General features: G+C 51.9%; 16 non-coding genes across 16 annotated transcripts; all 16 read left to right on the top strand.

Annotated features, from left to right (window-relative positions):
- Positions 1-1,031: 1,031 nt before the first annotated feature.
- LOC126313071 (5S ribosomal RNA) lies at positions 1,032-1,150 on the top strand. The gene has a single exon (XR_007554957.1). It is a non-coding gene; the product is annotated as a 5S ribosomal RNA (ribosomal RNA).
- A 1,270-nt stretch (positions 1,151-2,420) lies between these two features.
- Positions 2,421-2,539, top strand: LOC126313070 (5S ribosomal RNA). The gene has a single exon (XR_007554956.1). It is a non-coding gene; the product is annotated as a 5S ribosomal RNA (ribosomal RNA).
- A 1,270-nt stretch (positions 2,540-3,809) lies between these two features.
- LOC126313069 (5S ribosomal RNA) lies at positions 3,810-3,928 on the top strand. The gene has a single exon (XR_007554955.1). It is a non-coding gene; the product is annotated as a 5S ribosomal RNA (ribosomal RNA).
- Positions 3,929-5,198: 1,270 nt separating this feature from the next.
- On the top strand, positions 5,199-5,317 carry LOC126313068 (5S ribosomal RNA). The gene has a single exon (XR_007554954.1). It is a non-coding gene; the product is annotated as a 5S ribosomal RNA (ribosomal RNA).
- Positions 5,318-6,587: 1,270 nt separating this feature from the next.
- On the top strand, positions 6,588-6,706 carry LOC126313066 (5S ribosomal RNA). Its single transcript, XR_007554952.1, has one exon. It is a non-coding gene; the product is annotated as a 5S ribosomal RNA (ribosomal RNA).
- Positions 6,707-7,976: 1,270 nt separating this feature from the next.
- Positions 7,977-8,095, top strand: LOC126313065 (5S ribosomal RNA). The gene has a single exon (XR_007554951.1). It is a non-coding gene; the product is annotated as a 5S ribosomal RNA (ribosomal RNA).
- A 1,270-nt stretch (positions 8,096-9,365) lies between these two features.
- On the top strand, positions 9,366-9,484 carry LOC126313064 (5S ribosomal RNA). Its single transcript, XR_007554950.1, has one exon. It is a non-coding gene; the product is annotated as a 5S ribosomal RNA (ribosomal RNA).
- A 1,270-nt stretch (positions 9,485-10,754) lies between these two features.
- Positions 10,755-10,873, top strand: LOC126313062 (5S ribosomal RNA). The gene has a single exon (XR_007554949.1). It is a non-coding gene; the product is annotated as a 5S ribosomal RNA (ribosomal RNA).
- Positions 10,874-12,143: 1,270 nt separating this feature from the next.
- Positions 12,144-12,262, top strand: LOC126313061 (5S ribosomal RNA). Its single transcript, XR_007554948.1, has one exon. It is a non-coding gene; the product is annotated as a 5S ribosomal RNA (ribosomal RNA).
- A 1,271-nt stretch (positions 12,263-13,533) lies between these two features.
- Positions 13,534-13,652, top strand: LOC126313060 (5S ribosomal RNA). The gene has a single exon (XR_007554947.1). It is a non-coding gene; the product is annotated as a 5S ribosomal RNA (ribosomal RNA).
- A 1,271-nt stretch (positions 13,653-14,923) lies between these two features.
- LOC126313059 (5S ribosomal RNA) lies at positions 14,924-15,042 on the top strand. The gene has a single exon (XR_007554946.1). It is a non-coding gene; the product is annotated as a 5S ribosomal RNA (ribosomal RNA).
- A 1,271-nt stretch (positions 15,043-16,313) lies between these two features.
- On the top strand, positions 16,314-16,432 carry LOC126313058 (5S ribosomal RNA). Its single transcript, XR_007554945.1, has one exon. It is a non-coding gene; the product is annotated as a 5S ribosomal RNA (ribosomal RNA).
- A 1,271-nt stretch (positions 16,433-17,703) lies between these two features.
- On the top strand, positions 17,704-17,822 carry LOC126313057 (5S ribosomal RNA). Its single transcript, XR_007554944.1, has one exon. It is a non-coding gene; the product is annotated as a 5S ribosomal RNA (ribosomal RNA).
- A 1,271-nt stretch (positions 17,823-19,093) lies between these two features.
- On the top strand, positions 19,094-19,212 carry LOC126313056 (5S ribosomal RNA). Its single transcript, XR_007554943.1, has one exon. It is a non-coding gene; the product is annotated as a 5S ribosomal RNA (ribosomal RNA).
- A 1,270-nt stretch (positions 19,213-20,482) lies between these two features.
- Positions 20,483-20,601, top strand: LOC126313054 (5S ribosomal RNA). Its single transcript, XR_007554941.1, has one exon. It is a non-coding gene; the product is annotated as a 5S ribosomal RNA (ribosomal RNA).
- A 1,271-nt stretch (positions 20,602-21,872) lies between these two features.
- On the top strand, positions 21,873-21,991 carry LOC126313053 (5S ribosomal RNA). Its single transcript, XR_007554940.1, has one exon. It is a non-coding gene; the product is annotated as a 5S ribosomal RNA (ribosomal RNA).
- The last annotated feature ends 422 nt before the right edge of the window (positions 21,992-22,413 follow it).

Below are 22,413 nucleotides of genomic sequence, written 5' to 3'. Positions count from 1 at the left end.
ACTGTTTTGTAGTAGCGCTAAATTCCAAAAACTAACTACATTAAAAAAAAACCTGTTCCTGTCCGACCACCGAAGATAAGCAACAACGTTAGTATTCGGATCGGCGACCGCCTGGGAACTCTGGCTGTCTTCATTTCTTGCTTTCTTGTCGCTACCCCTGCCAGCCCTTTTTTCATGCTACCTTTCTCATGTGACAAAGATGCTTCCATACTGATTTTAAACTATCGTAAGATACGATATTAAGGAACTCAGTTTGAAAAGAGTGCGCCAAGGAAGACTTCCAAAGAGTCTCTGGAAATAACAAAACAGTATGAAGTGACAGAAATGTTGTGAAAAACGTCAGGGCATATTGTTTTGTAGCAGTGCACAAAGGCAAATTTGTAAACAAAAATTTACCTTTCGTCGCTACAAGAGAGGGATACTTTGTCCAACAGCCTGTGTCTTGTGTGCATGTTTTCGCACCTTTCCACGGCACGGCGCAGCACAGAGCTGCTCTGGTAGCTCCGAACGGCCGCACACGGCGCCTCGGACACGCCGGTTCGGCCCGCGCCCATCTCGCAGATGATTCTCGTGCTTGTGCTGTCATACGGACCGCGACCCGAGCGGCAGCGAGCGGCAGTCGAGCAAAGTCGGGACAAGTCGGGACGGAAGGGGACAGCCGAGAATGCACCGTGCGAATTACGCAAATATCTGGAAGCGCGACGCGTGTCAGGCAGGTAAGAACGCTTCCCTCGGTCCAGCACGACACTGCCACACCCCGCGCAGTCCCCAAGCCGCCCGGCCGCGCGCAAGCCCTGCGCCGGATAACGATAACAAGGTGCGTCTCCCGCGAGTGTCGGAGGCCGCACGAACCAAACGAATGACAGGCGGTGCAACGAGCAGCTGTGTTGTGCGTCCGACCCACGTGGCGGCGCGTCGCCTTCGAGGTGGAAGGACGTGCTTTGCGTCAAATGTGCCACCGAAAACAGCGATTGCGTGTGTTAGGAGGAGAGGCGAAGCCTTCTTCTGCCGTGCAGCTACAGTATAAGGACGCCAACGGCCATACCATGTTGAATACACCGGTTCTCGTCCGATCACCGAAGTTAAGCAACATCGGGCCCGGTTAGTACTTGGATGGGTGACCGCCTGGGAACACCGGGTGCTGTTGGCTCCCTCTCTCTTTTTAGATTGTACGTCACTACACCTGCCAGCCCTCTTTTCATACAAACTCTCAGGTGCGACAAAGATGCTTCCACAAGCATTTTAAACTACTGTATTAAACGTAAGATGCGAAATTACAGTAATGAACTCAGTTTGAACAAGAAAGCGCGGAGGAAGAGTGCTAGGAAGTCGTTGAAAATAACGAAACACTGCGAATCGACAGATGTGCTCTTGAAATGCGTCAGAGCCTACTGTTTTGTAGGAGCGCTAAATTCCAAAAACTAACTACATTAAAAAAAACCTGTTCCTGTCCGACCACCGAAGATAAGCAACAACGTTAGTATTCGGATCGGCGACCGCCTGGGAACTCTGGCTGTCTTCATTTCTTGCTTTCTTGTCGCTACCCCTGCCAGCCCTTTTTTCATGCTACCTTTCTCATGTGACAAAGATGCTTCCATACTGATTTTAAACTATCGTAAGATACGATATTAAGGAACTCAGTTTGAAAAGAGTGCGCCAAGGAAGACTTCCAAAGAGTCTCTGGAAATAACAAAACAGTATGAAGTGACAGAAATGTTGTGAAAAACGTCAGGGCATATTGTTTTGTAGCAGTGCACAAAGGCAAATTTGTAAACAAAAATTTACCTTTCGTCGCTACAAGAGAGGGATACTTTGTCCAACAGCCTGTGTCTTGTGTGCATGTTTTCGCACCTTTCCACGGCACGGCGCAGCACAGAGCTGCTCTGGTAGCTCCGAACGGCCGCACACGGCGCCTCGGACACGCCGGTTCGGCCCGCGCCCATCTCGCAGATGATTCTCGTGCTTGTGCTGTCATACGGACCGCGACCCGAGCGGCAGCGAGCGGCAGTCGAGCAAAGTCGGGACAAGTCGGGACGGAAGGGGACAGCCGAGAATGCACCGTGCGAATTACGCAAATATCTGGAAGCGCGACGCGTGTCAGGCAGGTAAGAACGCTTCCCTCGGTCCAGCACGACACTGCCACACCCCGCGCAGTCCCCAAGCCGCCCGGCCGCGCGCAAGCCCTGCGCCGGATAACGATAACAAGGTGCGTCTCCCGCGAGTGTCGGAGGCCGCACGAACCAAACGAATGACAGGCGGTGCAACGAGCAGCTGTGTTGTGCGTCCGACCCACGTGGCGGCGCGTCGCCTTCGAGGTGGAAGGACGTGCTTTGCGTCAAATGTGCCACCGAAAACAGCGATTGCGTGTGTTAGGAGGAGAGGCGAAGCCTTCTTCTGCCGTGCAGCTACAGTATAAGGACGCCAACGGCCATACCATGTTGAATACACCGGTTCTCGTCCGATCACCGAAGTTAAGCAACATCGGGCCCGGTTAGTACTTGGATGGGTGACCGCCTGGGAACACCGGGTGCTGTTGGCTCCCTCTCTCTTTTTAGATTGTACGTCACTACACCTGCCAGCCCTCTTTTCATACAAACTCTCAGGTGCGACAAAGATGCTTCCACAAGCATTTTAAACTACTGTATTAAACGTAAGATGCGAAATTACAGTAATGAACTCAGTTTGAACAAGAAAGCGCGGAGGAAGAGTGCTAGGAAGTCGTTGAAAATAACGAAACACTGCGAATCGACAGATGTGCTCTTGAAATGCGTCAGAGCCTACTGTTTTGTAGTAGCGCTAAATTCCAAAAACTAACTACATTAAAAAAAACCTGTTCCTGTCCGACCACCGAAGATAAGCAACAACGTTAGTATTCGGATCGGCGACCGCCTGGGAACTCTGGCTGTCTTCATTTCTTGCTTTCTTGTCGCTACCCCTGCCAGCCCTTTTTTCATGCTACCTTTCTCATGTGACAAAGATGCTTCCATACTGATTTTAAACTATCGTAAGATACGATATTAAGGAACTCAGTTTGAAAAGAGTGCGCCAAGGAAGACTTCCAAAGAGTCTCTGGAAATAACAAAACAGTATGAAGTGACAGAAATGTTGTGAAAAACGTCAGGGCATATTGTTTTGTAGCAGTGCACAAAGGCAAATTTGTAAACAAAAATTTACCTTTCGTCGCTACAAGAGAGGGATACTTTGTCCAACAGCCTGTGTCTTGTGTGCATGTTTTCGCACCTTTCCACGGCACGGCGCAGCACAGAGCTGCTCTGGTAGCTCCGAACGGCCGCACACGGCGCCTCGGACACGCCGGTTCGGCCCGCGCCCATCTCGCAGATGATTCTCGTGCTTGTGCTGTCATACGGACCGCGACCCGAGCGGCAGCGAGCGGCAGTCGAGCAAAGTCGGGACAAGTCGGGACGGAAGGGGACAGCCGAGAATGCACCGTGCGAATTACGCAAATATCTGGAAGCGCGACGCGTGTCAGGCAGGTAAGAACGCTTCCCTCGGTCCAGCACGACACTGCCACACCCCGCGCAGTCCCCAAGCCGCCCGGCCGCGCGCAAGCCCTGCGCCGGATAACGATAACAAGGTGCGTCTCCCGCGAGTGTCGGAGGCCGCACGAACCAAACGAATGACAGGCGGTGCAACGAGCAGCTGTGTTGTGCGTCCGACCCACGTGGCGGCGCGTCGCCTTCGAGGTGGAAGGACGTGCTTTGCGTCAAATGTGCCACCGAAAACAGCGATTGCGTGTGTTAGGAGGAGAGGCGAAGCCTTCTTCTGCCGTGCAGCTACAGTATAAGGACGCCAACGGCCATACCATGTTGAATACACCGGTTCTCGTCCGATCACCGAAGTTAAGCAACATCGGGCCCGGTTAGTACTTGGATGGGTGACCGCCTGGGAACACCGGGTGCTGTTGGCTCCCTCTCTCTTTTTAGATTGTACGTCACTACACCTGCCAGCCCTCTTTTCATACAAACTCTCAGGTGCGACAAAGATGCTTCCACAAGCATTTTAAACTACTGTATTAAACGTAAGATGCGAAATTACAGTAATGAACTCAGTTTGAACAAGAAAGCGCGGAGGAAGAGTGCTAGGAAGTCGTTGAAAATAACGAAACACTGCGAATCGACAGATGTGCTCTTGAAATGCGTCAGAGCCTACTGTTTTGTAGGAGCGCTAAATTCCAAAAACTAACTACATTAAAAAAAACCTGTTCCTGTCCGACCACCGAAGATAAGCAACAACGTTAGTATTCGGATCGGCGACCGCCTGGGAACTCTGGCTGTCTTCATTTCTTGCTTTCTTGTCGCTACCCCTGCCAGCCCTTTTTTCATGCTACCTTTCTCATGTGACAAAGATGCTTCCATACTGATTTTAAACTATCGTAAGATACGATATTAAGGAACTCAGTTTGAAAAGAGTGCGCCAAGGAAGACTTCCAAAGAGTCTCTGGAAATAACAAAACAGTATGAAGTGACAGAAATGTTGTGAAAAACGTCAGGGCATATTGTTTTGTAGCAGTGCACAAAGGCAAATTTGTAAACAAAAATTTACCTTTCGTCGCTACAAGAGAGGGATACTTTGTCCAACAGCCTGTGTCTTGTGTGCATGTTTTCGCACCTTTCCACGGCACGGCGCAGCACAGAGCTGCTCTGGTAGCTCCGAACGGCCGCACACGGCGCCTCGGACACGCCGGTTCGGCCCGCGCCCATCTCGCAGATGATTCTCGTGCTTGTGCTGTCATACGGACCGCGACCCGAGCGGCAGCGAGCGGCAGTCGAGCAAAGTCGGGACAAGTCGGGACGGAAGGGGACAGCCGAGAATGCACCGTGCGAATTACGCAAATATCTGGAAGCGCGACGCGTGTCAGGCAGGTAAGAACGCTTCCCTCGGTCCAGCACGACACTGCCACACCCCGCGCAGTCCCCAAGCCGCCCGGCCGCGCGCAAGCCCTGCGCCGGATAACGATAACAAGGTGCGTCTCCCGCGAGTGTCGGAGGCCGCACGAACCAAACGAATGACAGGCGGTGCAACGAGCAGCTGTGTTGTGCGTCCGACCCACGTGGCGGCGCGTCGCCTTCGAGGTGGAAGGACGTGCTTTGCGTCAAATGTGCCACCGAAAACAGCGATTGCGTGTGTTAGGAGGAGAGGCGAAGCCTTCTTCTGCCGTGCAGCTACAGTATAAGGACGCCAACGGCCATACCATGTTGAATACACCGGTTCTCGTCCGATCACCGAAGTTAAGCAACATCGGGCCCGGTTAGTACTTGGATGGGTGACCGCCTGGGAACACCGGGTGCTGTTGGCTCCCTCTCTCTTTTTAGATTGTACGTCACTACACCTGCCAGCCCTCTTTTCATACAAACTCTCAGGTGCGACAAAGATGCTTCCACAAGCATTTTAAACTACTGTATTAAACGTAAGATGCGAAATTACAGTAATGAACTCAGTTTGAACAAGAAAGCGCGGAGGAAGAGTGCTAGGAAGTCGTTGAAAATAACGAAACACTGCGAATCGACAGATGTGCTCTTGAAATGCGTCAGAGCCTACTGTTTTGTAGTAGCGCTAAATTCCAAAAACTAACTACATTAAAAAAAACCTGTTCCTGTCCGACCACCGAAGATAAGCAACAACGTTAGTATTCGGATCGGCGACCGCCTGGGAACTCTGGCTGTCTTCATTTCTTGCTTTCTTGTCGCTACCCCTGCCAGCCCTTTTTTCATGCTACCTTTCTCATGTGACAAAGATGCTTCCATACTGATTTTAAACTATCGTAAGATACGATATTAAGGAACTCAGTTTGAAAAGAGTGCGCCAAGGAAGACTTCCAAAGAGTCTCTGGAAATAACAAAACAGTATGAAGTGACAGAAATGTTGTGAAAAACGTCAGGGCATATTGTTTTGTAGCAGTGCACAAAGGCAAATTTGTAAACAAAAATTTACCTTTCGTCGCTACAAGAGAGGGATACTTTGTCCAACAGCCTGTGTCTTGTGTGCATGTTTTCGCACCTTTCCACGGCACGGCGCAGCACAGAGCTGCTCTGGTAGCTCCGAACGGCCGCACACGGCGCCTCGGACACGCCGGTTCGGCCCGCGCCCATCTCGCAGATGATTCTCGTGCTTGTGCTGTCATACGGACCGCGACCCGAGCGGCAGCGAGCGGCAGTCGAGCAAAGTCGGGACAAGTCGGGACGGAAGGGGACAGCCGAGAATGCACCGTGCGAATTACGCAAATATCTGGAAGCGCGACGCGTGTCAGGCAGGTAAGAACGCTTCCCTCGGTCCAGCACGACACTGCCACACCCCGCGCAGTCCCCAAGCCGCCCGGCCGCGCGCAAGCCCTGCGCCGGATAACGATAACAAGGTGCGTCTCCCGCGAGTGTCGGAGGCCGCACGAACCAAACGAATGACAGGCGGTGCAACGAGCAGCTGTGTTGTGCGTCCGACCCACGTGGCGGCGCGTCGCCTTCGAGGTGGAAGGACGTGCTTTGCGTCAAATGTGCCACCGAAAACAGCGATTGCGTGTGTTAGGAGGAGAGGCGAAGCCTTCTTCTGCCGTGCAGCTACAGTATAAGGACGCCAACGGCCATACCATGTTGAATACACCGGTTCTCGTCCGATCACCGAAGTTAAGCAACATCGGGCCCGGTTAGTACTTGGATGGGTGACCGCCTGGGAACACCGGGTGCTGTTGGCTCCCTCTCTCTTTTTAGATTGTACGTCACTACACCTGCCAGCCCTCTTTTCATACAAACTCTCAGGTGCGACAAAGATGCTTCCACAAGCATTTTAAACTACTGTATTAAACGTAAGATGCGAAATTACAGTAATGAACTCAGTTTGAACAAGAAAGCGCGGAGGAAGAGTGCTAGGAAGTCGTTGAAAATAACGAAACACTGCGAATCGACAGATGTGCTCTTGAAATGCGTCAGAGCCTACTGTTTTGTAGGAGCGCTAAATTCCAAAAACTAACTACATTAAAAAAAACCTGTTCCTGTCCGACCACCGAAGATAAGCAACAACGTTAGTATTCGGATCGGCGACCGCCTGGGAACTCTGGCTGTCTTCATTTCTTGCTTTCTTGTCGCTACCCCTGCCAGCCCTTTTTTCATGCTACCTTTCTCATGTGACAAAGATGCTTCCATACTGATTTTAAACTATCGTAAGATACGATATTAAGGAACTCAGTTTGAAAAGAGTGCGCCAAGGAAGACTTCCAAAGAGTCTCTGGAAATAACAAAACAGTATGAAGTGACAGAAATGTTGTGAAAAACGTCAGGGCATATTGTTTTGTAGCAGTGCACAAAGGCAAATTTGTAAACAAAAATTTACCTTTCGTCGCTACAAGAGAGGGATACTTTGTCCAACAGCCTGTGTCTTGTGTGCATGTTTTCGCACCTTTCCACGGCACGGCGCAGCACAGAGCTGCTCTGGTAGCTCCGAACGGCCGCACACGGCGCCTCGGACACGCCGGTTCGGCCCGCGCCCATCTCGCAGATGATTCTCGTGCTTGTGCTGTCATACGGACCGCGACCCGAGCGGCAGCGAGCGGCAGTCGAGCAAAGTCGGGACAAGTCGGGACGGAAGGGGACAGCCGAGAATGCACCGTGCGAATTACGCAAATATCTGGAAGCGCGACGCGTGTCAGGCAGGTAAGAACGCTTCCCTCGGTCCAGCACGACACTGCCACACCCCGCGCAGTCCCCAAGCCGCCCGGCCGCGCGCAAGCCCTGCGCCGGATAACGATAACAAGGTGCGTCTCCCGCGAGTGTCGGAGGCCGCACGAACCAAACGAATGACAGGCGGTGCAACGAGCAGCTGTGTTGTGCGTCCGACCCACGTGGCGGCGCGTCGCCTTCGAGGTGGAAGGACGTGCTTTGCGTCAAATGTGCCACCGAAAACAGCGATTGCGTGTGTTAGGAGGAGAGGCGAAGCCTTCTTCTGCCGTGCAGCTACAGTATAAGGACGCCAACGGCCATACCATGTTGAATACACCGGTTCTCGTCCGATCACCGAAGTTAAGCAACATCGGGCCCGGTTAGTACTTGGATGGGTGACCGCCTGGGAACACCGGGTGCTGTTGGCTCCCTCTCTCTTTTTAGATTGTACGTCACTACACCTGCCAGCCCTCTTTTCATACAAACTCTCAGGTGCGACAAAGATGCTTCCACAAGCATTTTAAACTACTGTATTAAACGTAAGATGCGAAATTACAGTAATGAACTCAGTTTGAACAAGAAAGCGCGGAGGAAGAGTGCTAGGAAGTCGTTGAAAATAACGAAACACTGCGAATCGACAGATGTGCTCTTGAAATGCGTCAGAGCCTACTGTTTTGTAGGAGCGCTAAATTCCAAAAACTAACTACATTAAAAAAAACCTGTTCCTGTCCGACCACCGAAGATAAGCAACAACGTTAGTATTCGGATCGGCGACCGCCTGGGAACTCTGGCTGTCTTCATTTCTTGCTTTCTTGTCGCTACCCCTGCCAGCCCTTTTTTCATGCTACCTTTCTCATGTGACAAAGATGCTTCCATACTGATTTTAAACTATCGTAAGATACGATATTAAGGAACTCAGTTTGAAAAGAGTGCGCCAAGGAAGACTTCCAAAGAGTCTCTGGAAATAACAAAACAGTATGAAGTGACAGAAATGTTGTGAAAAACGTCAGGGCATATTGTTTTGTAGCAGTGCACAAAGGCAAATTTGTAAACAAAAATTTACCTTTCGTCGCTACAAGAGAGGGATACTTTGTCCAACAGCCTGTGTCTTGTGTGCATGTTTTCGCACCTTTCCACGGCACGGCGCAGCACAGAGCTGCTCTGGTAGCTCCGAACGGCCGCACACGGCGCCTCGGACACGCCGGTTCGGCCCGCGCCCATCTCGCAGATGATTCTCGTGCTTGTGCTGTCATACGGACCGCGACCCGAGCGGCAGCGAGCGGCAGTCGAGCAAAGTCGGGACAAGTCGGGACGGAAGGGGACAGCCGAGAATGCACCGTGCGAATTACGCAAATATCTGGAAGCGCGACGCGTGTCAGGCAGGTAAGAACGCTTCCCTCGGTCCAGCACGACACTGCCACACCCCGCGCAGTCCCCAAGCCGCCCGGCCGCGCGCAAGCCCTGCGCCGGATAACGATAACAAGGTGCGTCTCCCGCGAGTGTCGGAGGCCGCACGAACCAAACGAATGACAGGCGGTGCAACGAGCAGCTGTGTTGTGCGTCCGACCCACGTGGCGGCGCGTCGCCTTCGAGGTGGAAGGACGTGCTTTGCGTCAAATGTGCCACCGAAAACAGCGATTGCGTGTGTTAGGAGGAGAGGCGAAGCCTTCTTCTGCCGTGCAGCTACAGTATAAGGACGCCAACGGCCATACCATGTTGAATACACCGGTTCTCGTCCGATCACCGAAGTTAAGCAACATCGGGCCCGGTTAGTACTTGGATGGGTGACCGCCTGGGAACACCGGGTGCTGTTGGCTCCCTCTCTCTTTTTAGATTGTACGTCACTACACCTGCCAGCCCTCTTTTCATACAAACTCTCAGGTGCGACAAAGATGCTTCCACAAGCATTTTAAACTACTGTATTAAACGTAAGATGCGAAATTACAGTAATGAACTCAGTTTGAACAAGAAAGCGCGGAGGAAGAGTGCTAGGAAGTCGTTGAAAATAACGAAACACTGCGAATCGACAGATGTGCTCTTGAAATGCGTCAGAGCCTACTGTTTTGTAGTAGCGCTAAATTCCAAAAACTAACTACATTAAAAAAAACCTGTTCCTGTCCGACCACCGAAGATAAGCAACAACGTTAGTATTCGGATCGGCGACCGCCTGGGAACTCTGGCTGTCTTCATTTCTTGCTTTCTTGTCGCTACCCCTGCCAGCCCTTTTTTCATGCTACCTTTCTCATGTGACAAAGATGCTTCCATACTGATTTTAAACTATCGTAAGATACGATATTAAGGAACTCAGTTTGAAAAGAGTGCGCCAAGGAAGACTTCCAAAGAGTCTCTGGAAATAACAAAACAGTATGAAGTGACAGAAATGTTGTGAAAAACGTCAGGGCATATTGTTTTGTAGCAGTGCACAAAGGCAAATTTGTAAACAAAAATTTACCTTTCGTCGCTACAAGAGAGGGATACTTTGTCCAACAGCCTGTGTCTTGTGTGCATGTTTTCGCACCTTTCCACGGCACGGCGCAGCACAGAGCTGCTCTGGTAGCTCCGAACGGCCGCACACGGCGCCTCGGACACGCCGGTTCGGCCCGCGCCCATCTCGCAGATGATTCTCGTGCTTGTGCTGTCATACGGACCGCGACCCGAGCGGCAGCGAGCGGCAGTCGAGCAAAGTCGGGACAAGTCGGGACGGAAGGGGACAGCCGAGAATGCACCGTGCGAATTACGCAAATATCTGGAAGCGCGACGCGTGTCAGGCAGGTAAGAACGCTTCCCTCGGTCCAGCACGACACTGCCACACCCCGCGCAGTCCCCAAGCCGCCCGGCCGCGCGCAAGCCCTGCGCCGGATAACGATAACAAGGTGCGTCTCCCGCGAGTGTCGGAGGCCGCACGAACCAAACGAATGACAGGCGGTGCAACGAGCAGCTGTGTTGTGCGTCCGACCCACGTGGCGGCGCGTCGCCTTCGAGGTGGAAGGACGTGCTTTGCGTCAAATGTGCCACCGAAAACAGCGATTGCGTGTGTTAGGAGGAGAGGCGAAGCCTTCTTCTGCCGTGCAGCTACAGTATAAGGACGCCAACGGCCATACCATGTTGAATACACCGGTTCTCGTCCGATCACCGAAGTTAAGCAACATCGGGCCCGGTTAGTACTTGGATGGGTGACCGCCTGGGAACACCGGGTGCTGTTGGCTCCCTCTCTCTTTTTAGATTGTACGTCACTACACCTGCCAGCCCTCTTTTCATACAAACTCTCAGGTGCGACAAAGATGCTTCCACAAGCATTTTAAACTACTGTATTAAACGTAAGATGCGAAATTACAGTAATGAACTCAGTTTGAACAAGAAAGCGCGGAGGAAGAGTGCTAGGAAGTCGTTGAAAATAACGAAACACTGCGAATCGACAGATGTGCTCTTGAAATGCGTCAGAGCCTACTGTTTTGTAGGAGCGCTAAATTCCAAAAACTAACTACATTAAAAAAAACCTGTTCCTGTCCGACCACCGAAGATAAGCAACAACGTTAGTATTCGGATCGGCGACCGCCTGGGAACTCTGGCTGTCTTCATTTCTTGCTTTCTTGTCGCTACCCCTGCCAGCCCTTTTTTCATGCTACCTTTCTCATGTGACAAAGATGCTTCCATACTGATTTTAAACTATCGTAAGATACGATATTAAGGAACTCAGTTTGAAAAGAGTGCGCCAAGGAAGACTTCCAAAGAGTCTCTGGAAATAACAAAACAGTATGAAGTGACAGAAATGTTGTGAAAAACGTCAGGGCATATTGTTTTGTAGCAGTGCACAAAGGCAAATTTGTAAACAAAAATTTACCTTTCGTCGCTACAAGAGAGGGATACTTTGTCCAACAGCCTGTGTCTTGTGTGCATGTTTTCGCACCTTTCCACGGCACGGCGCAGCACAGAGCTGCTCTGGTAGCTCCGAACGGCCGCACACGGCGCCTCGGACACGCCGGTTCGGCCCGCGCCCATCTCGCAGATGATTCTCGTGCTTGTGCTGTCATACGGACCGCGACCCGAGCGGCAGCGAGCGGCAGTCGAGCAAAGTCGGGACAAGTCGGGACGGAAGGGGACAGCCGAGAATGCACCGTGCGAATTACGCAAATATCTGGAAGCGCGACGCGTGTCAGGCAGGTAAGAACGCTTCCCTCGGTCCAGCACGACACTGCCACACCCCGCGCAGTCCCCAAGCCGCCCGGCCGCGCGCAAGCCCTGCGCCGGATAACGATAACAAGGTGCGTCTCCCGCGAGTGTCGGAGGCCGCACGAACCAAACGAATGACAGGCGGTGCAACGAGCAGCTGTGTTGTGCGTCCGACCCACGTGGCGGCGCGTCGCCTTCGAGGTGGAAGGACGTGCTTTGCGTCAAATGTGCCACCGAAAACAGCGATTGCGTGTGTTAGGAGGAGAGGCGAAGCCTTCTTCTGCCGTGCAGCTACAGTATAAGGACGCCAACGGCCATACCATGTTGAATACACCGGTTCTCGTCCGATCACCGAAGTTAAGCAACATCGGGCCCGGTTAGTACTTGGATGGGTGACCGCCTGGGAACACCGGGTGCTGTTGGCTCCCTCTCTCTTTTTAGATTGTACGTCACTACACCTGCCAGCCCTCTTTTCATACAAACTCTCAGGTGCGACAAAGATGCTTCCACAAGCATTTTAAACTACTGTATTAAACGTAAGATGCGAAATTACAGTAATGAACTCAGTTTGAACAAGAAAGCGCGGAGGAAGAGTGCTAGGAAGTCGTTGAAAATAACGAAACACTGCGAATCGACAGATGTGCTCTTGAAATGCGTCAGAGCCTACTGTTTTGTAGGAGCGCTAAATTCCAAAAACTAACTACATTAAAAAAAAACCTGTTCCTGTCCGACCACCGAAGATAAGCAACAACGTTAGTATTCGGATCGGCGACCGCCTGGGAACTCTGGCTGTCTTCATTTCTTGCTTTCTTGTCGCTACCCCTGCCAGCCCTTTTTTCATGCTACCTTTCTCATGTGACAAAGATGCTTCCATACTGATTTTAAACTATCGTAAGATACGATATTAAGGAACTCAGTTTGAAAAGAGTGCGCCAAGGAAGACTTCCAAAGAGTCTCTGGAAATAACAAAACAGTATGAAGTGACAGAAATGTTGTGAAAAACGTCAGGGCATATTGTTTTGTAGCAGTGCACAAAGGCAAATTTGTAAACAAAAATTTACCTTTCGTCGCTACAAGAGAGGGATACTTTGTCCAACAGCCTGTGTCTTGTGTGCATGTTTTCGCACCTTTCCACGGCACGGCGCAGCACAGAGCTGCTCTGGTAGCTCCGAACGGCCGCACACGGCGCCTCGGACACGCCGGTTCGGCCCGCGCCCATCTCGCAGATGATTCTCGTGCTTGTGCTGTCATACGGACCGCGACCCGAGCGGCAGCGAGCGGCAGTCGAGCAAAGTCGGGACAAGTCGGGACGGAAGGGGACAGCCGAGAATGCACCGTGCGAATTACGCAAATATCTGGAAGCGCGACGCGTGTCAGGCAGGTAAGAACGCTTCCCTCGGTCCAGCACGACACTGCCACACCCCGCGCAGTCCCCAAGCCGCCCGGCCGCGCGCAAGCCCTGCGCCGGATAACGATAACAAGGTGCGTCTCCCGCGAGTGTCGGAGGCCGCACGAACCAAACGAATGACAGGCGGTGCAACGAGCAGCTGTGTTGTGCGTCCGACCCACGTGGCGGCGCGTCGCCTTCGAGGTGGAAGGACGTGCTTTGCGTCAAATGTGCCACCGAAAACAGCGATTGCGTGTGTTAGGAGGAGAGGCGAAGCCTTCTTCTGCCGTGCAGCTACAGTATAAGGACGCCAACGGCCATACCATGTTGAATACACCGGTTCTCGTCCGATCACCGAAGTTAAGCAACATCGGGCCCGGTTAGTACTTGGATGGGTGACCGCCTGGGAACACCGGGTGCTGTTGGCTCCCTCTCTCTTTTTAGATTGTACGTCACTACACCTGCCAGCCCTCTTTTCATACAAACTCTCAGGTGCGACAAAGATGCTTCCACAAGCATTTTAAACTACTGTATTAAACGTAAGATGCGAAATTACAGTAATGAACTCAGTTTGAACAAGAAAGCGCGGAGGAAGAGTGCTAGGAAGTCGTTGAAAATAACGAAACACTGCGAATCGACAGATGTGCTCTTGAAATGCGTCAGAGCCTACTGTTTTGTAGGAGCGCTAAATTCCAAAAACTAACTACATTAAAAAAAAACCTGTTCCTGTCCGACCACCGAAGATAAGCAACAACGTTAGTATTCGGATCGGCGACCGCCTGGGAACTCTGGCTGTCTTCATTTCTTGCTTTCTTGTCGCTACCCCTGCCAGCCCTTTTTTCATGCTACCTTTCTCATGTGACAAAGATGCTTCCATACTGATTTTAAACTATCGTAAGATACGATATTAAGGAACTCAGTTTGAAAAGAGTGCGCCAAGGAAGACTTCCAAAGAGTCTCTGGAAATAACAAAACAGTATGAAGTGACAGAAATGTTGTGAAAAACGTCAGGGCATATTGTTTTGTAGCAGTGCACAAAGGCAAATTTGTAAACAAAAATTTACCTTTCGTCGCTACAAGAGAGGGATACTTTGTCCAACAGCCTGTGTCTTGTGTGCATGTTTTCGCACCTTTCCACGGCACGGCGCAGCACAGAGCTGCTCTGGTAGCTCCGAACGGCCGCACACGGCGCCTCGGACACGCCGGTTCGGCCCGCGCCCATCTCGCAGATGATTCTCGTGCTTGTGCTGTCATACGGACCGCGACCCGAGCGGCAGCGAGCGGCAGTCGAGCAAAGTCGGGACAAGTCGGGACGGAAGGGGACAGCCGAGAATGCACCGTGCGAATTACGCAAATATCTGGAAGCGCGACGCGTGTCAGGCAGGTAAGAACGCTTCCCTCGGTCCAGCACGACACTGCCACACCCCGCGCAGTCCCCAAGCCGCCCGGCCGCGCGCAAGCCCTGCGCCGGATAACGATAACAAGGTGCGTCTCCCGCGAGTGTCGGAGGCCGCACGAACCAAACGAATGACAGGCGGTGCAACGAGCAGCTGTGTTGTGCGTCCGACCCACGTGGCGGCGCGTCGCCTTCGAGGTGGAAGGACGTGCTTTGCGTCAAATGTGCCACCGAAAACAGCGATTGCGTGTGTTAGGAGGAGAGGCGAAGCCTTCTTCTGCCGTGCAGCTACAGTATAAGGACGCCAACGGCCATACCATGTTGAATACACCGGTTCTCGTCCGATCACCGAAGTTAAGCAACATCGGGCCCGGTTAGTACTTGGATGGGTGACCGCCTGGGAACACCGGGTGCTGTTGGCTCCCTCTCTCTTTTTAGATTGTACGTCACTACACCTGCCAGCCCTCTTTTCATACAAACTCTCAGGTGCGACAAAGATGCTTCCACAAGCATTTTAAACTACTGTATTAAACGTAAGATGCGAAATTACAGTAATGAACTCAGTTTGAACAAGAAAGCGCGGAGGAAGAGTGCTAGGAAGTCGTTGAAAATAACGAAACACTGCGAATCGACAGATGTGCTCTTGAAATGCGTCAGAGCCTACTGTTTTGTAGGAGCGCTAAATTCCAAAAACTAACTACATTAAAAAAAAACCTGTTCCTGTCCGACCACCGAAGATAAGCAACAACGTTAGTATTCGGATCGGCGACCGCCTGGGAACTCTGGCTGTCTTCATTTCTTGCTTTCTTGTCGCTACCCCTGCCAGCCCTTTTTTCATGCTACCTTTCTCATGTGACAAAGATGCTTCCATACTGATTTTAAACTATCGTAAGATACGATATTAAGGAACTCAGTTTGAAAAGAGTGCGCCAAGGAAGACTTCCAAAGAGTCTCTGGAAATAACAAAACAGTATGAAGTGACAGAAATGTTGTGAAAAACGTCAGGGCATATTGTTTTGTAGCAGTGCACAAAGGCAAATTTGTAAACAAAAATTTACCTTTCGTCGCTACAAGAGAGGGATACTTTGTCCAACAGCCTGTGTCTTGTGTGCATGTTTTCGCACCTTTCCACGGCACGGCGCAGCACAGAGCTGCTCTGGTAGCTCCGAACGGCCGCACACGGCGCCTCGGACACGCCGGTTCGGCCCGCGCCCATCTCGCAGATGATTCTCGTGCTTGTGCTGTCATACGGACCGCGACCCGAGCGGCAGCGAGCGGCAGTCGAGCAAAGTCGGGACAAGTCGGGACGGAAGGGGACAGCCGAGAATGCACCGTGCGAATTACGCAAATATCTGGAAGCGCGACGCGTGTCAGGCAGGTAAGAACGCTTCCCTCGGTCCAGCACGACACTGCCACACCCCGCGCAGTCCCCAAGCCGCCCGGCCGCGCGCAAGCCCTGCGCCGGATAACGATAACAAGGTGCGTCTCCCGCGAGTGTCGGAGGCCGCACGAACCAAACGAATGACAGGCGGTGCAACGAGCAGCTGTGTTGTGCGTCCGACCCACGTGGCGGCGCGTCGCCTTCGAGGTGGAAGGACGTGCTTTGCGTCAAATGTGCCACCGAAAACAGCGATTGCGTGTGTTAGGAGGAGAGGCGAAGCCTTCTTCTGCCGTGCAGCTACAGTATAAGGACGCCAACGGCCATACCATGTTGAATACACCGGTTCTCGTCCGATCACCGAAGTTAAGCAACATCGGGCCCGGTTAGTACTTGGATGGGTGACCGCCTGGGAACACCGGGTGCTGTTGGCTCCCTCTCTCTTTTTAGATTGTACGTCACTACACCTGCCAGCCCTCTTTTCATACAAACTCTCAGGTGCGACAAAGATGCTTCCACAAGCATTTTAAACTACTGTATTAAACGTAAGATGCGAAATTACAGTAATGAACTCAGTTTGAACAAGAAAGCGCGGAGGAAGAGTGCTAGGAAGTCGTTGAAAATAACGAAACACTGCGAATCGACAGATGTGCTCTTGAAATGCGTCAGAGCCTACTGTTTTGTAGGAGCGCTAAATTCCAAAAACTAACTACATTAAAAAAAAACCTGTTCCTGTCCGACCACCGAAGATAAGCAACAACGTTAGTATTCGGATCGGCGACCGCCTGGGAACTCTGGCTGTCTTCATTTCTTGCTTTCTTGTCGCTACCCCTGCCAGCCCTTTTTTCATGCTACCTTTCTCATGTGACAAAGATGCTTCCATACTGATTTTAAACTATCGTAAGATACGATATTAAGGAACTCAGTTTGAAAAGAGTGCGCCAAGGAAGACTTCCAAAGAGTCTCTGGAAATAACAAAACAGTATGAAGTGACAGAAATGTTGTGAAAAACGTCAGGGCATATTGTTTTGTAGCAGTGCACAAAGGCAAATTTGTAAACAAAAATTTACCTTTCGTCGCTACAAGAGAGGGATACTTTGTCCAACAGCCTGTGTCTTGTGTGCATGTTTTCGCACCTTTCCACGGCACGGCGCAGCACAGAGCTGCTCTGGTAGCTCCGAACGGCCGCACACGGCGCCTCGGACACGCCGGTTCGGCCCGCGCCCATCTCGCAGATGATTCTCGTGCTTGTGCTGTCATACGGACCGCGACCCGAGCGGCAGCGAGCGGCAGTCGAGCAAAGTCGGGACAAGTCGGGACGGAAGGGGACAGCCGAGAATGCACCGTGCGAATTACGCAAATATCTGGAAGCGCGACGCGTGTCAGGCAGGTAAGAACGCTTCCCTCGGTCCAGCACGACACTGCCACACCCCGCGCAGTCCCCAAGCCGCCCGGCCGCGCGCAAGCCCTGCGCCGGATAACGATAACAAGGTGCGTCTCCCGCGAGTGTCGGAGGCCGCACGAACCAAACGAATGACAGGCGGTGCAACGAGCAGCTGTGTTGTGCGTCCGACCCACGTGGCGGCGCGTCGCCTTCGAGGTGGAAGGACGTGCTTTGCGTCAAATGTGCCACCGAAAACAGCGATTGCGTGTGTTAGGAGGAGAGGCGAAGCCTTCTTCTGCCGTGCAGCTACAGTATAAGGACGCCAACGGCCATACCATGTTGAATACACCGGTTCTCGTCCGATCACCGAAGTTAAGCAACATCGGGCCCGGTTAGTACTTGGATGGGTGACCGCCTGGGAACACCGGGTGCTGTTGGCTCCCTCTCTCTTTTTAGATTGTACGTCACTACACCTGCCAGCCCTCTTTTCATACAAACTCTCAGGTGCGACAAAGATGCTTCCACAAGCATTTTAAACTACTGTATTAAACGTAAGATGCGAAATTACAGTAATGAACTCAGTTTGAACAAGAAAGCGCGGAGGAAGAGTGCTAGGAAGTCGTTGAAAATAACGAAACACTGCGAATCGACAGATGTGCTCTTGAAATGCGTCAGAGCCTACTGTTTTGTAGGAGCGCTAAATTCCAAAAACTAACTACATTAAAAAAAAACCTGTTCCTGTCCGACCACCGAAGATAAGCAACAACGTTAGTATTCGGATCGGCGACCGCCTCGGAACTCTGGCTGTCTTCATTTCTTGCTTTCTTGTCGCTACCCCTGCCAGCCCTTTTTTCATGCTACCTTTCTCATGTGACAAAGATGCTTCCATACTGATTTTAAACTATCGTAAGATACGATATTAAGGAACTCAGTTTGAAAAGAGTGCGCCAAGGAAGACTTCCAAAGAGTCTCTGGAAATAACAAAACAGTATGAAGTGACAGAAATGTTGTGAAAAACGTCAGGGCATATTGTTTTGTAGCAGTGCACAAAGGCAAATTTGTAAACAAAAATTTACCTTTCGTCGCTACAAGAGAGGGATACTTTGTCCAACAGCCTGTGTCTTGTGTGCATGTTTTCGCACCTTTCCACGGCACGGCGCAGCACAGAGCTGCTCTGGTAGCTCCGAACGGCCGCACACGGCGCCTCGGACACGCCGGTTCGGCCCGCGCCCATCTCGCAGATGATTCTCGTGCTTGTGCTGTCATACGGACCGCGACCCGAGCGGCAGCGAGCGGCAGTCGAGCAAAGTCGGGACAAGTCGGGACGGAAGGGGACAGCCGAGAATGCACCGTGCGAATTACGCAAATATCTGGAAGCGCGACGCGTGTCAGGCAGGTAAGAACGCTTCCCTCGGTCCAGCACGACACTGCCACACCCCGCGCAGTCCCCAAGCCGCCCGGCCGCGCGCAAGCCCTGCGCCGGATAACGATAACAAGGTGCGTCTCCCGCGAGTGTCGGAGGCCGCACGAACCAAACGAATGACAGGCGGTGCAACGAGCAGCTGTGTTGTGCGTCCGACCCACGTGGCGGCGCGTCGCCTTCGAGGTGGAAGGACGTGCTTTGCGTCAAATGTGCCACCGAAAACAGCGATTGCGTGTGTTAGGAGGAGAGGCGAAGCCTTCTTCTGCCGTGCAGCTACAGTATAAGGACGCCAACGGCCATACCATGTTGAATACACCGGTTCTCGTCCGATCACCGAAGTTAAGCAACATCGGGCCCGGTTAGTACTTGGATGGGTGACCGCCTGGGAACACCGGGTGCTGTTGGCTCCCTCTCTCTTTTTAGATTGTACGTCACTACACCTGCCAGCCCTCTTTTCATACAAACTCTCAGGTGCGACAAAGATGCTTCCACAAGCATTTTAAACTACTGTATTAAACGTAAGATGCGAAATTACAGTAATGAACTCAGTTTGAACAAGAAAGCGCGGAGGAAGAGTGCTAGGAAGTCGTTGAAAATAACGAAACACTGCGAATCGACAGATGTGCTCTTGAAATGCGTCAGAGCCTACTGTTTTGTAGGAGCGCTAAATTCCAAAAACTAACTACATTAAAAAAAACCTGTTCCTGTCCGACCACCGAAGATAAGCAACAACGTTAGTATTCGGATCGGCGACCGCCTGGGAACTCTGGCTGTCTTCATTTCTTGCTTTCTTGTCGCTACCCCTGCCAGCCCTTTTTTCATGCTACCTTTCTCATGTGACAAAGATGCTTCCATACTGATTTTAAACTATCGTAAGATACGATATTAAGGAACTCAGTTTGAAAAGAGTGCGCCAAGGAAGACTTCCAAAGAGTCTCTGGAAATAACAAAACAGTATGAAGTGACAGAAATGTTGTGAAAAACGTCAGGGCATATTGTTTTGTAGCAGTGCACAAAGGCAAATTTGTAAACAAAAATTTACCTTTCGTCGCTACAAGAGAGGGATACTTTGTCCAACAGCCTGTGTCTTGTGTGCATGTTTTCGCACCTTTCCACGGCACGGCGCAGCACAGAGCTGCTCTGGTAGCTCCGAACGGCCGCACACGGCGCCTCGGACACGCCGGTTCGGCCCGCGCCCATCTCGCAGATGATTCTCGTGCTTGTGCTGTCATACGGACCGCGACCCGAGCGGCAGCGAGCGGCAGTCGAGCAAAGTCGGGACAAGTCGGGACGGAAGGGGACAGCCGAGAATGCACCGTGCGAATTACGCAAATATCTGGAAGCGCGACGCGTGTCAGGCAGGTAAGAACGCTTCCCTCGGTCCAGCACGACACTGCCACACCCCGCGCAGTCCCCAAGCCGCCCGGCCGCGCGCAAGCCCTGCGCCGGATAACGATAACAAGGTGCGTCTCCCGCGAGTGTCGGAGGCCGCACGAACCAAACGAATGACAGGCGGTGCAACGAGCAGCTGTGTTGTGCGTCCGACCCACGTGGCGGCGCGTCGCCTTCGAGGTGGAAGGACGTGCTTTGCGTCAAATGTGCCACCGAAAACAGCGATTGCGTGTGTTAGGAGGAGAGGCGAAGCCTTCTTCTGCCGTGCAGCTACAGTATAAGGACGCCAACGGCCATACCATGTTGAATACACCGGTTCTCGTCCGATCACCGAAGTTAAGCAACATCGGGCCCGGTTAGTACTTGGATGGGTGACCGCCTGGGAACACCGGGTGCTGTTGGCTCCCTCTCTCTTTTTAGATTGTACGTCACTACACCTGCCAGCCCTCTTTTCATACAAACTCTCAGGTGCGACAAAGATGCTTCCACAAGCATTTTAAACTACTGTATTAAACGTAAGATGCGAAATTACAGTAATGAACTCAGTTTGAACAAGAAAGCGCGGAGGAAGAGTGCTAGGAAGTCGTTGAAAATAACGAAACACTGCGAATCGACAGATGTGCTCTTGAAATGCGTCAGAGCCTACTGTTTTGTAGGAGCGCTAAATTCCAAAAACTAACTACATTAAAAAAAAACCTGTTCCTGTCCGACCACCGAAGATAAGCAACAACGTTAGTATTCGGATCGGCGACCGCCTGGGAACTCTGGCTGTCTTCATTTCTTGCTTTCTTGTCGCTACCCCTGCCAGCCCTTTTTTCATGCTACCTTTCTCATGTGACAAAGATGCTTCCATACTGATTTTAAACTATCGTAAGATACGATATTAAGGAACTCAGTTTGAAAAGAGTGCGCCAAGGAAGACTTCCAAAGAGTCTCTGGAAATAACAAAACAGTATGAAGTGACAGAAATGTTGTGAAAAACGTCAGGGCATATTGTTTTGTAGCAGTGCACAAAGGCAAATTTGTAAACAAAAATTTACCTTTCGTCGCTACAAGAGAGGGATACTTTGTCCAACAGCCTGTGTCTTGTGTGCATGTTTTCGCACCTTTCCACGGCACGGCGCAGCACAGAGCTGCTCTGGTAGCTCCGAACGGCCGCACACGGCGCCTCGGACACGCCGGTTCGGCCCGCGCCCATCTCGCAGATGATTCTCGTGCTTGTGCTGTCATACGGACCGCGACCCGAGCGGCAGCGAGCGGCAGTCGAGCAAAGTCGGGACAAGTCGGGACGGAAGGGGACAGCCGAGAATGCACCGTGCGAATTACGCAAATATCTGGAAGCGCGACGCGTGTCAGGCAGGTAAGAACGCTTCCCTCGGTCCAGCACGACACTGCCACACCCCGCGCAGTCCCCAAGCCGCCCGGCCGCGCGCAAGCCCTGCGCCGGATAACGATAACAAGGTGCGTCTCCCGCGAGTGTCGGAGGCCGCACGAACCAAACGAATGACAGGCGGTGCAACGAGCAGCTGTGTTGTGCGTCCGACCCACGTGGCGGCGCGTCGCCTTCGAGGTGGAAGGACGTGCTTTGCGTCAAATGTGCCACCGAAAACAGCGATTGCGTGTGTTAGGAGGAGAGGCGAAGCCTTCTTCTGCCGTGCAGCTACAGTATAAGGACGCCAACGGCCATACCATGTTGAATACACCGGTTCTCGTCCGATCACCGAAGTTAAGCAACATCGGGCCCGGTTAGTACTTGGATGGGTGACCGCCTGGGAACACCGGGTGCTGTTGGCTCCCTCTCTCTTTTTAGATTGTACGTCACTACACCTGCCAGCCCTCTTTTCATACAAACTCTCAGGTGCGACAAAGATGCTTCCACAAGCATTTTAAACTACTGTATTAAACGTAAGATGCGAAATTACAGTAATGAACTCAGTTTGAACAAGAAAGCGCGGAGGAAGAGTGCTAGGAAGTCGTTGAAAATAACGAAACACTGCGAATCGACAGATGTGCTCTTGAAATGCGTCAGAGCCTACTGTTTTGTAGGAGCGCTAAATTCCAAAAACTAACTACATTAAAAAAAAACCTGTTCCTGTCCGACCACCGAAGATAAGCAACAACGTTAGTATTCGGATCGGCGACCGCCTGGGAACTCTGGCTGTCTTCATTTCTTGCTTTCTTGTCGCTACCCCTGCCAGCCCTTTTTTCATGCTACC

Source organism: Schistocerca gregaria, unplaced genomic scaffold (genome assembly GCF_023897955.1).
Source record: "Schistocerca gregaria isolate iqSchGreg1 unplaced genomic scaffold, iqSchGreg1.2 ptg000462l, whole genome shotgun sequence".
Classification (NCBI taxonomy): Eukaryota; Metazoa; Arthropoda; class Insecta; order Orthoptera; family Acrididae; genus Schistocerca; species Schistocerca gregaria.
Note: the sequence above shows the minus strand (reverse complement) of the source record. Positions and strands in the feature narration are given on the sequence as shown.